The 5880-nt window shown below is 40.1% G+C and overlaps 1 pseudogene; it reads right to left on the reverse strand.

The window, feature by feature from the left end:
* Window positions 1-922: 922 nt before the first annotated feature.
* On the reverse strand, window positions 923-1290 carry LOC127671324 (40S ribosomal protein S25-like; annotated as a pseudogene).
* Window positions 1291-5880: the final 4590 nt, after the last annotated feature.

The following is a 5880-nucleotide window of genomic DNA, read 5'->3' on the forward strand; positions in this document are numbered from 1 at the left end:
CATGAGATCCAGCTGTGGGGCATTTTCTCAATTAATGATCAAGGGGGGAGAGCCCCTTGTGGGTGGTGCCATCTCTGAGCTGGTAGTCCTGGGTTCTGTAAGAAAGCCAGCTGAGCAAGCCAGGGGAAGCAAGCCAGTAAGCAGCACTACTCCATGACATCTGCATCCACTCCTGCCTCCACCTTCCTGCCCTGTGTGAGTTATTGTCCTGACTTCTTTTGGTGATGAACAACAATGTGGACGTGTAAGCTGAATAAATCCTTTCCTCCCAACTTGCTTCTTGGTCATGATGTTTTGTGTAGGAATACAAACCCTGACTAAGAAAGGCTCCTATAAAAGCTAGTTATCAGTCACTTAATACAGTGACATGTGGAAATGTCACTGTATTGTTTAGTTCTATTTCTAAGAAATATCATTCTCCTTGGAAGGTGGAAGGTTAGTTATTGAGTTACTAAAGAAACAAGAGAATATGCTAGGGCAATGGTAGCATAGAACTTGTGGGAGTGACTGACCAGAGTCTGTTTTGCCCGAAGGGGAAGTGAGGATGAACTGGGGGGGGGAGGGGAGTAGAGGAAGGGGAAATCTATTTTCAATAAAAGAAAAAATGCAAAAAATACCCCAAACAAACAAAAATTAAAAACCAAATCAGTTTCTTTTTGTGTCCCAGAAGTTTGAAGCCTGGTTTTCTTATTGCCTAATACATTCTTCTACATCTGTCTCTCTGTTTGTCTGTCTGTTTGTCTGTTTTTCTCTGTCTGTCTCTGTTTCTGCCACCCCTCCCCAGTGTGTATGTGTATGGTGCTGGATGGTAAATCTAGGACATTGCATATGCTAAACAATCCCTACTACTGAGAAATTCTCTCCTCCCTTATTTGATCCAGTAAAGTTTTATTTTCCCAAATACACAGCTGATTGAACCTGTTCACGCAGCTTCACCAGCAGCTGGGGCATCTCTACCCTTTGTGTTCCTGGTGTAAATGACTTGGACTCTGTGCTTTGAAACCAGCTTGATAAGTCCTTTACTAAGTAGCTCCTGAAGGTCTGCCCTGGCTAAGGAACCTCGAATCTTCAGTCTCTCAGAGACCATGGCTGGAGTCATAAGTTTACAGTTGGGAACTTCCTTACAGAGTTTTCATATGTAGCTTTGACAGGACGAGACTGTTCAGCTTGTCCTGAGCTTTGCCTTTGGACTACTTCTTTTTGGCCTTGCCACCAGATTTATTTACTGGGTCTTTGTCTTTTTTTGGCTGACTTTCCGGCAGCTTTCTTCTTCTTGTCTTTGGATAGCATAGTGAAACTCAGAGAGTAGTGTGGACCACTGAAGTCTCACCAGGATGTCTGAGAAATTTCCCTCTAATATTTTAAGGTTGACAATGAAGAGAGGCCAGGGAAGCAAAGTCTGAGTGTCCACAGCCCTCCACCAGGTGCAAGTGTATGGGTCTTTTCTATTCCCTCTCCAGTTCCTGAATAATGACACGGAGGCTTATATTTATTTTATAGCTTTTGGCCTTAAGCGAGGCTTATTTCCAACTAGCTCATAACTCAATTATCCTGTTAATCCTAATCTAAATTCTGCCACATGGCTGGGTGCTTCTCGTTTCACACCTCTGGGTCTCCCTGGCAAAATCTCCCTACCTCTTTCCCAGAGTTCCCCCCTTTCTCTGGAAGTCCAACCTCACTATTCTGCCTTTTGCTATAGACACTAGGCTTTTTATTTTAACCTATCAGAAGGTACCTTAGGCAGGTAAGGAAGGACAGAGATACCTCTTCCCATAGTGCATATCAACACTGTTCCTATACTGCAGAAATGAAGATTTGATAGTATAGAAAAGAAGGCACTAGAAGTTTCCTGTTGTTCTGCAATTTGGACATCAGGGTATCAGCATAAAGCCTTGGAATCATCATGAATCCTAAATGGTGTGTGTACAGTTGTTGAGCAACTCCGTGTTCTAAAGACTGTATTATGGGGACTGCTGATGAAATGGACACATCTATATAGATCTGTGGTGGCGTAATAGACACCACAATTATAGCCAGCATCTCTCCTTGATGTCGTTAGGATTTTGTGAGCTTAAGGACCTTTCTAAAGTTCTAACAACAGACAGCACCTACATGACTGATCATAGTAAGTGGGAAGTGCAGAAGTAGACAGAATTTGGAGCAATAAGGCATAGCTATCTTCCTTCCTTCTTTCTTTCCTTCCTTCCTTCCTTCCTTCCTTCCTTCCTTCCTTCCTTCCTTCCTTCCTTCTTTCCTTCCTTTCTTTCTGTCTTCCTTCCTTCCTTCCTTCCTTCCTTCCTTCCTTCCTTCCTTCCTTCCTTCCTTCCTTCCTTCCTTCCTTCCTTTCTCCTTTCTTCTTTCTTTTTACTACTTTTTTCCTCCTCTTCCTCCTCCTCCTCTACCTCTTCTTCCTCTCTTCCTCATCTCCCTCCTTTTCTTTTGGCATACCTTCCCAAATTTTCCTTTCTTGCAGATTCTAAAGAAATTATTTGTTCTGCTATTTACAGCCTCACTCCTTTTCAACTCCTCTGCATCTAAAAATGTGGACTTATTATTTGCATTTTGTGAAAATGTATTAAAATAGGGCCAATTAATTTTACTGAAGTATACTTGCATTGACAAATATATTAGTATGTTTTATTAATAAAGTAAAAGTTTACTTTTGATTAGTAGAAATTTGAGTCATGGTCTTTAGCTCATCATATAAAATAAACAAATTGGATCCCTCATTGCTAGCTTCTGAGTTTCCAGAGGCTAAGTAAAAATTATTTGAGTTACTGTCATGGAGTGTTCTAAAGTGACACACAGAATCATCACTTCAATAGGCTAGAGCTAGCCTAATTGAATGTGTCATGGAGTTAGTATGAAGTATTTAAAAGTACTCAAAATGGATGACAGGCAAACATCACCTCTGATCAAATTGGCACATGACTCAGAATTACAGATTTTTTCTTATGATTCTATTAGAGAGTAATTAACTGAAAAAGATACGAATGGTACCTAAGATTAACAACAATGTCAATAAGCTATTTGAACTTTAGCTAAAAATGAATACTCGGAGCCCAGCAATTAAGCACATTTGGTTTAAATAAAGCACCTTCGGCGGCTGGGAAAATTGCCCACTGAGTTTATGTTCCTACTGGGAAATATTTCTTGGGATTGGAGTAACCAAGGCATCTCAAAAACAATGGGAACAATATAGAAGTTAAAAATACTTTATGAAGAAAGCAGGCCTCCTGGCCATTATCATCTTAGGTTCTTAGTGAAATAACAGAGTGGAAATTAAGAGGAAAAGTACTGTGCGCACATGGAGAACACAGTGAAAACCTGGAGATGATTTCACATGGAACTGAGCATGGCAGGCATCTGCCCTTGTGTTCCGCTGACCACGGTGTAAAATGTGTGGAGGAAATTCAGGGGATGCAATATATCTGGACTTCACTAAATCATTTCCTTTCTGCTTTGTAGAAGCTTACTTAATATTTTAATTAAAGCTGGCTTAACAATTTACACTGGCATTCAGGCTGAAATAAGCTTATATATTTTAGAAAGGGCAGGACCAGAGTTTGTCACTACATATGAGCTGAGTGAGTGAAAGGCAGGAGAAACACCGAGAAGGCCCCGGGGTTATAGGTGGTCTCTCAGAGAGAGCTGTGGGTGCCAAAGAACCATGGATATGAGATGCTATGATTGATACAGAGCCAGGCAGGGAGATCAATTGAATAGAATTGAAGGCCCAGAAATGAACCCATACACCTATGGTCACTTGATGATCACAACTGGCTCTCAAATATTAAGGCATAATATATTGATCTTAAAAGCAGTGCAAAAGAGAGTATTTATTTTGCATGCTTTTGTTGTGCTAACAAAGTCTCTTCTGCAGGCAGAGACTGCCCTTTCTGATTGTAAAATCCTGATTTGGTCTTGGAGGAAAACCTTAAGTTATTGGAAGGTGTTATTAAAAAAAAACAAAACAAAACCCGTGGTTCTGTGAATTTTATTAAACAACAGAATAACAACAATAGCAGCAACAATAACAACAACAAAAGCTTCAAGTTAAAAAAATTTGTGGAAATAAAACTCTGCTTTTGTAGAAAATACTGCCTTAGATGCTATCTCCATTTTGGTCATTAATACTGATCTCTGTTTTCTCATCACCATTAACTTTGCCATTAACCTAGTGCTTTCGTATGTTTTATCATCCTTATTACCTCTGTTATGATAAGGAAAGCAGCTGTTGTAACAGTTGCTTCTATTTATTTCTTACAGGGATATGTTGGCAACTAGACCTGATCCTGTTATAACCAATAATCTGTGTTTTGCAGAACACGATTCCTAATTTATCAATCCCATCATATTCTGTTTGCAATGGAGAAATTCATACTGTTAGGTACAAGCTGTAGACAGGACTGAATTGTTTAGCTGCGCACCCCTGATATATCTCATTTGGGGCAAATGGGTACAATTTGCAATAGCTGCCATTATACAGTTAGATCTTCTATTTCTGTAACATGCCAATATTTCAACAAATCCCAGACCTTTCTCCTCAGATTTCTAAGGTTCTTTCAGAGTGGCCACTCGCAATATATTTCAGGGCTTCCTCACAGGACAGGGAGGCACACCGATATAATTTTTCTTTGTTCTCTTTAATTTGAAACTGTAGTTCTGCACCAAACATCCTCATAAAGTTTGGTTGTATCGTATAAAATTCCAAAGCTTGAAAACCAGAAAATATTGTAGTAGACTAGTCACTGTGCAGTCTTTGCCCTTTAGCAACACAAAATTCTTTTGTTTTGGTTGTGTCTGCGCTCCTTTATCTGTACGCACATGTGTGAAGACCGGAGGTTAACTCTGGCCTCTGTCCCTCAGGAGCTGTCCACCTTGCTTTATAAGGCAGGGTGTCTTTCTAGGACTTGAGGCTTGCTTATTATGAAATGCAGGCTAACCAAAGAGCCCCTGGCATCCACTTGTCTCCCCCTCCCCGTGCTAGGGTCACAAGCCTACTCCAGTGTCCAAATTTGTAGGCAGGTTTTGGTGGCTCAAACTCAGGTGATGCTTGTGTTGTACTTTACAGATGGAGTACATCTTCCCAGTTTCCAACACTGCTAAAATGAACCATGGTTTTGTTTTCATCATGCTATGTAAAAACTGATATTGACATATGTGATGGTTTGTATATGCTCGTCCCAGGGAGTGGCACTAATAAAAGGTGTGGCCTTGTTGGAGGACGTGTGTCACTGTGGGGGTGGGCTTGGAGATCTTCCTCCTAGCTGCCTGGGGATGCCCAGGCTGTTCCTGGTTTCCTTCAGATAAAGATGTAGAACTCTCAGGTCCTCCTGCACCATGCCTGCCTAGATGCTGCCATGCTTCTGTCTTGTTGACAATGGATGGAACCTCTGAACTTGTAAGCCAGCTCCAATTAAACATTGTCCTTTATAAGAGTTGCATTGGTCATGGTATCTGTTCATAGCAGTAAAACCCTAAGACAACATATTTAACAACATAAATTATTACATTAAATATGAATTAACATAAGTGGCAAAAGCAAAGTGGGTAATAGAAATGATAGCATCATTTTGAGAATTTGGATACTCATCAGCATTTGGAATTTAAAATTCATTATCCTGTAGAATTAATTTACACATGGAGAAGAATTTCAGCTGATTAAGAGTTCAACCTTGTATATTATAAGTTCTGGTTTCAGATTTTACTTGTGTGTGTGTTTCTAGTACTTTTTCTTTTCTTTCTTTTGTTTTTGTTTTCATTGTTTTGTTGTTGTTTACCTTATTGTGTTTTAAAGAGAATAAGAGATAAAGCATGGAGTTGATGGGTAGAGAGGTGGGAAGGACCTGGGAGAAGATGAGAGAAAAGAGAAGAGAA

The sequence above is a fragment of the Apodemus sylvaticus genome, chromosome 20, assembly GCF_947179515.1.
Source record: "Apodemus sylvaticus chromosome 20, mApoSyl1.1, whole genome shotgun sequence".
NCBI classification, from domain to species: Eukaryota; Metazoa; Chordata; class Mammalia; order Rodentia; family Muridae; genus Apodemus; species Apodemus sylvaticus.